Source organism: Pipistrellus kuhlii, unplaced genomic scaffold, assembly GCF_014108245.1.
Source record: "Pipistrellus kuhlii isolate mPipKuh1 unplaced genomic scaffold, mPipKuh1.p scaffold_m20_p_20, whole genome shotgun sequence".
Taxonomy (NCBI): Eukaryota; Metazoa; Chordata; class Mammalia; order Chiroptera; family Vespertilionidae; genus Pipistrellus; species Pipistrellus kuhlii.
Window position 1 is genome coordinate 302,647 of NW_023425516.1, and position 11,987 is coordinate 314,633.

At 41.4% G+C, this 11,987-nt stretch overlaps 1 protein-coding gene across 2 annotated transcripts in view; it reads left to right on the forward strand.

Annotated features, from left to right (window-relative positions):
* Positions 1-11,987, forward strand: part of SPPL3 (signal peptide peptidase like 3) — a 95,981-nt gene that overhangs the window by 7,724 nt on the left and 76,270 nt on the right. The window lies entirely within an intron of this gene.

The window sequence follows — 11,987 nt, forward strand, 5'->3', positions numbered from 1 at the left end:
GTCACAAGTTCGATTCCTGGTCAGGGCACATAACTGCGGTCACTGGTTCTTTTAGGGGAAGTACAGGAGGCAACTGGTCGTTTTTTTTTGTTGTTGTTTTTTTCTTTGTAGATATTTCTCTCTCACATCAATGTCTTTGTCTCTGTCTGTCTCTCTCTCAAAAAACCAATCAACATATCTTGTGTGAGGATTTTTTTTATGAAAGGACTTTTGGAGCCCGGCTGGTGTAGCTCAGCGGTTGAGCATCACCACAGAAACCAAAGGCCATCAATTGGATTCCGTCAGGGCACATGCCCGAGTCGCAGGCTCAGTCTCCTGTGGGGGGCGTGCAGGAGGCAGCTGAGGAGTGATGCTTCTCCCTCATTGATGTTTCTGTCTCTCCATCCCTCTCCCTCTTTCTCTAAAACATCAATAAGAACATTAAGGGGGTGGTGGCTTGAAGCTTAGGAGAGAAAGGACAGGTAATGATGGGGTGAGGGGTGTGCGGGCGTGTTCCCAGGAGCTCATTTGCTCATTGGCTCTGGGTGACCAAATTCAATTTTATAGGAGAAATCTACAGTTGATTCCTGTGACCCTTGCAATGAATTGTTACCTCTCACGTTTTGTTAATAGGTCTCACTGAGGCCATAGCTTAAAGTAACACAGACCCATTGTTTGCTTCGATAAGACTAGATTTAGTTGCCATGAAAAAGTTAGTTTTGAGCCGAGACCGGTTTGGCTCAATGGATAGAGCGTCGGCTTGGGGACTGAAGGGTCCCGGGTTCGATTCCGGTCAAGGGCATGAACCTTGGTTGCGGGCACATCCCCAGTAGGGGGTGTGCAAGAGGCAGCTGATCGATGACTCTCTCTCATCGATGTTTCTAGCTTTTTATCTCTCTCCCTTCCTCTCTGTACAAAATCAATAAAATATATTTAAAAAAAAAGAAAAAAAAAGAGAAAAAGTTAGTTTTGAAAATATTTTTAAGTTATTAGACCAATGAATATGCATTGGCTTAATAGAGACCTAGTAGAAAATCCCATTTCTTGGTTTGTGGGGTCCATCCTAACCTGGTAGGAAAACCTGATCCTCTATCTTGGTATTGATAGTGAAGAAAAAGGTGTAGCCTCGTTGTTGTATGGAATATAAGTGATCACTCAAAAATTATTCAGTTTTTGTCACTGTCACTCATTAAATTTTTATTTGAAATTCTAAGATATGAGGATCTAATTATGTTCTGTTTCTTGGGATATTTTTACTTTAGGGTGAGTGTCATCTCTGATTGTGACCTAGTCTTGTCCTAGTCCTAGTGTATTTTGTATAGTGGTTATGCCTGCCTTACTCCACCGGGAGGTTGTACGGGCTCAGTGGATAGTGTATAGAAAATGTTTTGTAAATTGCTCAGTGCAATATAAAAGCAAATTATTTGTTCTCTACATTGTTAATCCAGATAGGTCCTAGATAGAGTTCCTCACTACAGCAGTGATATTTCTTGTTTCACAATTTAAACAAGATTTTAAAACAGCATTTTAAACCTGACATATCTATTCTAGTAAGAATTCTATTAACATATTCAAATAATCACATGTAAAAAGAAATATGAGTAAGTTTGCAAGCTGTCATTGAGTTATAGTGTACTTTGTGAAATGTGTTTAAGTCACCTTTTAGTCACAAGTTTCATTGTTCATTGCTACATTCTGTGAAATACTATGAATTGAATAAAGGCTAATTTTCCCCCCCATAATATACCTTTGTTTTGGTCTTTTGAAGGTAGTTTCCCTCAAAATTTATTCAAATGAGGAAAGAGCATTGGTGTCTGTAATCCTGGTCTTTCTCTTGATTTTCTTTGGAATGTACAGGAAATTTTCTCCCTAGGAGACCTTAGGAGGAGCTGTTGGCAGTTTCTTACCGTTTTCTTCCCCAGGAAATCTGCCAGGAACCCTTCCCTTCATCTGAGAGCATCAGGCTTGCACTTCACTGTGAACTAACGAGGACATGTTAGCAGAGCACCTGGTTATCTAAGTAATTGCTTAACTTTGTATTGTATGTAGCTTCCTTGTCTTAATTTTTGCCCAGATTTGATCTTCTAGTTTGATCTTCTAGATTTGACTAAATCTTGAGGATTTGTCTAACAGCCTTAACTTTTAAACCTTTGACTATATACTTTGATTTTATAAACTTCTAGGAATTTATGTTCATTTCTCAAAAAAGCTTGCAAAAGAGTGCTGTTAGAAGTAAAAGTTAATTATAGAGAACAAAAATCCCTTATCTAAGCCATTGATTATTACAAGCACTGATACCTTAAAAATGTTAAGATCTAATACCTTAAAATATTTCAAACACAGCTTTTTCATAGGGGCTCAGTCTAGTCTTATGACAGAAGGCCACAGTGAGGCTAGCTGGAAGTAGTTAAGGATTTGAGATGGTCAGTTCACCAAGAGGAAGTGCATAGAGAGGAGGGAATGGAAAGGCCAGAAGTTGAGGCTTGGGAAACGAACAATTGAGAAACGGGAGAAGAGTCAAAGGAAGTGCCACCAAAGGTAGGATAATTAGGAAAGTGCAATGGTGATGAAAGAAAAGCCACAGAGAATTTTTAGGGACAGGAGTGTAAAAAGCTGCAGGGTTCAAATAAAAGGAAAAACAGGCTATTGAATTTACAAAGGAAGTCGTTATTGAAAGTGCACTAAAAAAGACGGGAGTTGTGAGGGGGAAAGCCAAATTAGGAATGGGTAAGAAGTAAAGACATCCTTTGGGTACTGGCCATTTGTCTGAGAAGTAAGGTGCGGAAGACAAAAGGAAGGATGGTGGTTGGAGATGACGGTCATAAAGGCGCTTTGTCTTCTTTCCCAGTGCGGGAGAGGAGTGTGTATTTGAAGCCAGAGAGGAGGAGACATTCATGTTGGAAGGAGATATTTTTAAACTGTGGTTTAAGTTTAGAGATTTCTTTCTTTTTTTAAATGATGGATTTTTCATGAGTTGTAATGAGAACTTAATGGGGAATGAATGTTTGATGTGTATATTTAGTTTGTTTTTGTTTGTTTTTGGTCTTCACATTGTTACTATTGTAGTTTGGATTGCATTGCATTTGGATGTTCTAGGCTTTTAAAAAATTGCCTTCAGTTTAACATCAAACCTCTAAAATCTGACTTTTAAAAAATATATATATTTTATTGATTTTTTACAGAGAGGAAGAGAGAGGGATAGAGAGTTAGAAACATTGAAGAGAGAGAAACATCGATCAGCTGCCTCCTGCACACCTCCAATTGGGGATGTGCCTTTGACCGGAATTGAACCTGGGACCTTTCAGTCCTAAGGCCGACTCTTTGTCCACTGAGCCAAACTGGTTTAGGCTAAAATCTAACTTTTAAAACAATCTGGCATTGCAATCCTATTTGTCTATATTTTCTTTAAAAAAAAAAAAAGTCTCTATTGATGAAAGTATTACATAGGTCCTTTTTTTCTCCCCATTAACCTCTTCCAACCTGCCACCCCACATACTCCCCCTGTTTTTTGTCGTCCCCCCCCATATTTCCTTTAAAATTCTTTGTTATTTCAGCCAGACGTGCTTACTCACTATTTCCTGTTTTATTTAAGCTGACTCATGTACCTGGTTAGCCTTTCTTCCAAGTCTAAATATGTTAAGGCCTGCCCATCTTTCAGGGTCCCGCTGAAATTCTGACCTTTTGTAACAGAGCATTCTGATTGGCCCAGGGGATATGTTCTGATGCTGATACGTAGTTCTTTATCTGACCCTCTCACTTGCCAGCACTTAAGATTTCCTGACTTTGTATTGAATGTATTTATGTGGCTGTCTTCCCACCTTGAACTTTGCAAGGATAGAATCCAAGTCATTAATTTCATGGTGCAAGGACCTACACATAGTAGATGCTCAGCTTTTCTTTCTTTCTTTCTTTTTTTTTTTTTTAAGAATAAATATTTTAGCCAAAACAGGTTTGTCTCAGTGGATAGAGCATCGGCCTGTTGACTGAAAAGTTCCGGGTTTGAACCTTGGTTGCGGGCACATCCCCAGTAGGGGGTGTGCAAGAGGCAGCTGATCTATGTCTCTCTCTCTCATCAATGTTTCTAACTCTCTATTCCTCTTGCTCTCTGTAAAAAAAATCAATAATATATATATATATATATATATATATATATATATTAAAAAGAATGAATATTTTAGAGGTGAAATTTGCTAGATTTTAGAATAGATTATTTCCCTAAAAATATGCCAGGGCACATAAAAGAGAGGAGAGAATACTTACCTAACATCTTTTTGTTCTTTCAAGAAAATACGAAGTGCCCTAGCTGGTTTGGCTCAGTGGATAGAGTGTCAGCCTGTGGACTGTAGGTTCCCAGGTTCGATTCTGGTCAAGGGCACATGCCCGGGTTGCGGGCTTGATCCCCAGTGGGGAACATGCAAGAAGCAGCCAATCAATGATTCCCTGTCATCATTGATGTTTCTATCTCCCTTTCTCTCTGAAATCAGTAAAAATGTATTAAAAAATTAAAAGAAGGAAATACAAAGTAAAATTGTTACTGTTAAGTTGGACCAAGTGTTATGGTCCGATTTGTCTAACACAGCAAGTTATACAGAATTGAAAGAAAGAAAGTGGGTCAGCCTGGCCCTGGCCCGTGAGGCTCATTTGATTGGGCATTGTCCTGTGCACCAAAAGATTGCCGGTTCAATTCCCGGTCAGGGCACATGCCCGGTTGGGGTCTCAGTCCCTGGTAAGGAGAGTGCAGGAGGCAGCTGATAGGTGTTCCACTCTCACATCAATCTCTCTCTCAAAATCAATACAAATGATTTTTAAAAAGAAAAGAAAGTGGCTCAGCCTGTAACTGAATGCTTAAGGGTAAGAATGTCAAACCCACGGCTCATAACGAATATTTTTGCAGCCCAGCCAATATAAATGGTATATAAGAAATGTTTTAATAAAAATTTCGTAACAATTTTTACAATATCCTGTCATACATAATTATTAATAACGAACTACAACGTTCGCTAACGACTGATTACTATAATCGTGTTGCATTCATTTCCCTTATGTGCCTTACACGCAGGCGCACCATTTCTCTCCACTAATACCAGCAGCGACTAGTTTAGCAGCCAATGGCCACGTCATTAGTCTTAGACTGACTTGTTTGATGGGTGTGTGCCACAGGAAATATTTCACTTTCAGAGAACAAGAAAAATAGGTTTATTTGTGTTACACTTTTTAATTTGTGTAGTGTCTGATAAGTTAATGTTAAGAAAAACTTAATTTTTATTTAAATGTTCTATTAATTTATGTTAATGATGACTCATTTATTTCAGCCCTTTGTATTCAGCATGTCTCTATTGAAATAAACCTACGTTTCTATGAAAATGGAAGCTTTTGTTTTTTTGCAGCCCACATACATGTAAACCTTGTTTATTTGGCCCAGGTCAGCCTTGGAGTTTGACATGCTTGGCCTGCGGTGACAGTTACAAGCCCAGAGGCTCTTTAGAGTAATCGTTTATCTACAGTCTCCTTCTCCTCCTCCTCCTCCTTCTCCACAGCCTGACTGCTACCAATTTACTTACATAGTACTTTGTCTCCCAAATAGGTACATTTTAAATGTGTGACATATATTATTATTTTTTAAAATACCTTTTATTGATTTCAAAGAGGAAGGGAGAGGGTGAGAGAGATAGAAACAGCAGTGATGAGAGAGAATCATTGATCAGCTGCTTCTTGCACATACCCTGCCCCCCCCACCACTGGGGATTGAGCCCGCAACCAGGCAGCTGATCAGTGATTTTTTTACAGAGAGGAAAGGAGAGGGATAGAGAGTTAGAAACATCGATGAGAGAGAATCATCCATCAGCTGCCTCCTGCACACCTCCTACTGGGGATGTGCCTGCAACCCAGGTACATGCCCTTGACTGCAATTGAACCCGGGACCTTTCAGTCCGCGGGCCAATGCTCTCTCCACTGATCCAAACCGGTTTCAGCAATTATTTTTTTTAACCTTTTATTGTTTAAAGTATTGCATATTAGAGGCCCAGTGTACGAAATTCATGCACTGGAGGGGGGTGTCCCTCAGCCCAAACTGTGCCCTCTCGCAGTCCAGGAGCCCTCAGGAGATGTCCGCCTGCCAACTTAGGCCCGATTGGAGCATCGAGCCAAGCAGTAAGGAGCAAGCAAGAGGGCAGTAAGGAGCGAGCAGGGCAGTAAGGAGCAAGGGGCCCCGGACCCTCGGGGGATGTCCGCCTGCTGGCTTAGGGATCGGGCCTAAAGCTGGCAGTGGGATATTCTTCTTACAGTCTGAGACTCCTCGCTCCTTACTGCCTACCTGCTCACAGCGCCTTACTGCTCAGCTCTCTGCTCCTTCACGCTGCCACGGAGGCAGGAGAGGCTCCTGCCACTGCCGCCGGACTTGCCAGCCTTGAGTCTGGCTTCTGGCTGAGCGGTGTCCCCCCTGTGTAAGTGCACTGACCACCAGGAGGCAGCTCCTGTGTTGAGCTTCTGCCCCCTGGTGGTTAGTGCACATCATAGCGATTGGTTGTTCTGCTATAATGGTTGCTTAGGCTTTTATTATATAGACTAGTGGACAAGTGCAGGAAACTTGTGCACAGACTGGGGAAGGGGGTTTCCCTGAGCCCAGCCTGCACGCTCTCCAATTGGGGGCCACTTGGGGGATGTCTGACTGCCGGTTTAGGGGGATTGGGCCTAAACTGACAGCCAGAACATTCTTCTGGCAATCTGGAATACTGGCTCCTAACTGCTCACCTGCCTGCCTGATCACCCCTAACTGCCCTCCCCTGCTGGTCAATTTGGTTCTGATTGGTCAGTTTCTATGCCAGTCAGTGTCAATAGCTCCACCTCCTTGGAAGCCATTGGCTCCTCATAGTTGACCCAGATTTGATTCTGATTGGTTGGTTTCCATGCCAGTCAGCATCTCCAGGACTAATTAGAGAGGCACGGCTGATTAGCAGCCCCCGCGAAGTCCGGAGAGGACAGAGGTCCAGCTGCTGGCAAATCCTGGAGAGAGAGGGGCAACGGCTGATCAACAGCTGCCACGGAGGCTGCAGATCAGACCCTGCCTCTCTCTTTGGGCCTCTCTCTGGGCCTGATTTGCAGCCCTCTCAGCAGTCAGTGCTGGTTTGCTGTGCCTGCACTAGTGGCAGTCAGTGCTGGGTCGCCATAGCAACCCAGTACTGACTTCTGGTGTTCAGTCAAGCCTTTGGTCATTTTGGATGTTACGGACCCTGGGTTTTTATATATTAGGACTAGAGGCCTGGTGCACAAAATTTGTGCACAGGAGTGGCGGGGGGGGGGGGGGAGATCCCCTCAGCCTAGCCTGCACCCTATCCAATTGGGGACATCCCTCTCACAATCCAGGACCTCTGGCTCCTAACTGCTCGCCTGCCTTCCTGATCACCCCTAACGGCCTCTGCCTGCCTGCTTGGTCGCCCCTAACTGCCCCCCTCACCAGCCTGATCACCCCTAATTGACTCTGCCTGCTGGCCTGATTGCCCCCCCCTGCCAGCCTGGTTGCCCCTAACTGCACCCCCTGCCAGTCTGGTTGCCCCCAATTATCCCCCGCTGCTGGCCTGGTTATTCCTAACTGCCCCCCCCGCCGGCCTGGTTGCCCCTCATCCCCACCCCCACCCCCACCCCGTCGGCCTGGTCACCCCACGCAGCTTGCTGTTCAGTCTTTTGGTTGCCCTTCACTGCTTACCCCCCCCACCCCCCAGCCTGGTTGCTCCATGCAGCCTGCTGTTCGGTCTTTTGGTTGCCTCTCATACCCACCTGCCAGTCTGGTTGCCCCTCACAACCTGCTGTTTGGTTGTTACATGAGGGCATTCCGACCAATTTGCATATTACCCTTTTATTAGTATAGATGGTATTACATATGTCTCCTTTTTTTCCCCATCGGCCACTTCCACCCCAATGTGTAGAGAGCTTTTGACTGGCTACTTTAACCAACAGTTAAATTAAAAGACAACTAAATAGGAGTATTAATCCCAGGAATGAAAACTGAAAGGAAAAAGTAGGGAAAAGAAGGTGGAGTATATAGGAATAAGTATCAGTATTTGCTCTCAGGAGGACGAATTGCAATTTTGTTTAAAGTTTATCAGGCATATAGTTAACACTTTGTGTGTTTATAATTTATCCTTCAGTCCTCTGAAATGTGGGTAATAATATTCCCCCCATGTTACAGTTGAAAAACTAATTACTTATCTGAAATTATATGGTTAATGAGTGGTACCATTAGAATTTGAACTCCGGTATTTTGACTCCAAAATCAGGGCTCTTTGCCATTACTGATTTTTTTTTTTTTTTAAATATATTTTATTGATTTTGTACAGAGAGGAAGGGAGAGAGATAGTTAGAAACATCGATGAGAGAGAGTCATCGATCAGCTGCCTCCTGCACACCCCCCACTGGGGATATGCCCGCAACCAAGGTACGTGCCCTTGACCGGAATCGAACCCGGGACCCTTCAGTCCCCAAGCCGACGCTCTATCCATTGAGCCAAACCGGTCTTGGCTGCCATTACTGATTTTCTAAGAATAAAGGGAACCTTGAATTAAATAAGCTTGAGATAGGCTGCATATTAAATTCTTATCTTGGAAATTCATAGACAGTTAGCATATTATGAACTATGAGAAATTGGGCAGTAAAAGAAACTTACGTAATTTTTAAAAAATATATATTTTATTGATTTTGTAGAGAGGAAGGGGGAGAGATAGAGTTAGAAACATCAATGAGAGAGAGTCATCGATCAGCTGCCTCTTGCACACCCCCTACTGGGGATATGCCTGCAACCAAGGTACATGCCCTTGACCGGAATCGAACCCAGGACCCTTCAGTCCCCAAGCCGACGCTCTATCCATTGAGCCAAACCGGTCCCGGCGCTGTAATTTTCTTTAAATATTAAGACACTCACTTGCTCAAGGGAAGAGTTTGCTTGGCATCTTGATACCTGGAACATTTCTCTCTCCACTGTTTTGGTAAATGCCACTCAGGTTGTGTTTTTTCTTGTATCAAATCTCAAGCAATGCTAAGGACAGGAAATTAAGTCCTAACTTGGTGAAGTCAAGATACAGCCTGTAGAATTACCTAACAGACCAGCCATGTAGCTTTTTGGAAAGCGAGGGTCAGCTTATACCCCAGAGTTTACTGCAAGGTAAATTCTAAAGAATAGGTGCTTTTCTGGAGGTGAATTGCATATACACTTTGTTCACAGGATAAGTAAATATTTAGCTTTAGCTTTATTTCAGTGTGTATGTTTAAGACATTCTTTTAGAGATATTTAAGAAAAAATATTTAACCTGCAGTACATCCTATCTATGAACTTTCAGTTACAGATTCTTAGTCATGAAGTGTTCATTTTAGCTGTACCAGAGATAACATAAACCATGATTTAGGAAATGAAAGATTGTCCCTCTTGTGTGTACCATTTAAACACTGAACAGAAACTGATGTCAGAGATGGTTAGCAAATGAATGAATCAGCAGCTTATTTCCTTTTATTTTGTAAGAGGAAGTCATCAGTTTGAGGCCCAGGCCCTTGATTAGGTATTGCTTTTAGTATTCTGCGGGGGTTAATCCTATCTATGTTTTTACAGAATGTTCTTTGATTTTTATTATTTTTTTAACCCATTAATTATCCAAGTTCTTAAGTTGTATAAAATATCTGGCTAATGTTTATCTGGTTAGTATGTTTTTTTAAATTTTTTAATTGATTTCAGAGAGAGGAAGGGTGAGAGAGAGAGAAAGAAATATCTGTGATGATAGAGAATCAGCTGCCTCCTGCCTGCCTCCCTACTGGGAGTTGAGTCTGCATTCTGGGATGTGCCCTGACCAGGAATCAAACCATGACCTCCTGGTTCATGGGTCCACAGCTCAACCACTGAGACACAGTGGCTGGGCTGTGGAACACCATTTTTACTTGAGTGATTGATAGAAGACCCATGGTTATTCAGATTTGGGTATTTGGCAGACATTTTATAAAAAAAATGAAAGAATTGATATTATTTGTTGCCAATTATAAAATTTGAGCTTGACAACTCCCCATTCTTTAAAGACTTCTCTGATGAGGTCAAAGGTAATATTAACAAATATGAATTTCTGATATTGAATAATGAAATACAATATATCAACATTTTGAAGAGCCACATAAATCAGTAAACTAATATTTGCTGAGTAAAGATCCAAAGTGCAAGATAGATTAGTGGATTTTAATGTACCAGAGTACAGAAAGTTCATGATATCACATGTACCCAGAGGCAGAAAAACGAACCTTTTCTTTCTGTTTGTTGTTGTTATAAATTAAAGGAAATCTTTTTCTACTATCTCTTTGGCCAGAATTGCATCATAAGCCAAAGCCAGATCACTACCAAGTAGACTAAAATTTACAGGATTTTCCTAGCTCTGTGCTGTCCAATAAAGTAGCCACCAGCCATATGTGGCTATTTAAATTTAAATTCATTAAAACTAAATAAAATTATGGATTTCATTTTCTTAGTTGTACTCACCACATTTCAAGTGCTCCTTCATTTTACAATGCAGGTTCAGAACATGTTCATTACAGAAAGTTCTCTTGGGCAGTGCTGGCTTACATTAATCATGATCCACCCTCTGGGCACTCTCAAAGGGAAAGAGTCTTCTTTTTTTTTTACAGCTGCATAGTATTCCATGGTGTGAATGTGGCACAGCTTTTTTATCCACTCATCTGCTGATGGACACTTGGGCTGTTACCAGATCTTACCTATTATAAATTGTGCTGCTGTGAACCTAGGGGACATACATTCTTTTTAATTGGTGCTTCTGGTATCGTAGGATATTTCTAGAAGTGGGATCACTGGGTCAATTGGCAGTTCCATATTTAATTTTTTGAGGAAAGTCCATAGTGGCTGCACCAGTCTACATTTCCATCAGCAGGGACTAGGGTTTCATTTTCTCCTCGCCAGCACTTGTCATTTGTTGATTTGTTGATGGTAGCCATTCTGACAGGTGTGAGATGATACCTCATTGTCCTTTTGATTTGCATCTCTCGAATGATTAGTGACTTTGAGCATTTTTTCATATGTCTCTTGGGCATCTACATGTCTTCTTTGAATAAGTGTCTATTTAGATATTTGCCCGTTTGTCTTCCCTTTGTTGTATGAGTTCCTTATATATTTTGGCTATTAATCCTTTATCAGATGTTGTATCATTGCTAAATATGTTCTCCCATAGACTGGGCTCTCTTTTCGTTTTGTTGATGGTTTCTTTTGATGTGCAGAAGCTTTTTATTTTTATGTAGTTCCATTTATTTTTTCTTAATTTCCTTTACCTTAGGAGGGGTATCTGTAAATATATTGCTATAAGATATGTCTGAAATTTTGCTGCCTATGGATTCTTTAAAGATTTTTTGCGTTTCCGTCTGACATTTAAGTTCTTTATCCATTTTGGGTTTATTCTTGTGTGTGGTGTAAGTTGTTGGTCTAGTTTCTTTTCTTTTTTATTGATTTTTTACAGAGAGGAAGAGAGAGGGATAGAGAGTTAGAAACATCGATGAGAGAGAATCATCGATCAGCTGCCTCTTGCACACCTCCTACTGGGGTTGTGCCCGCAACCAAGGTATATTCCCTTGACCATAATCGAACCCAGATCTTTCATTCTGCAGGCTGACACTCTATCCACTGAGCCAAACCGGTTTCGGCTGTTGCTCTAGTTTCACTTTTTTGCATGTATCTGTACAACTTTCCCAACACTATTAAAGAAACTCTTGCCTCCATTGTATGCTCTTGCCTACTTTGTCAAATATTAATTGAGTGTAATGGCATGGGTGGATTTCTGGGTTTTCTGTTATGTTACATTGATCTATATGCCTGTACTTGTTCCAGTATCAGGCTGTTTTGATTATGGTAGCTTTGTAGTATATCTTGAAATCTGGTATTGTGATTCTTCCAACTTTGTTTTTCTTTCTCAAAATTGTTGCAGCTATTTGGGGTCTTTTTTGATTCCATATAAATTTTTGTTCCAGCTATGTGAAAT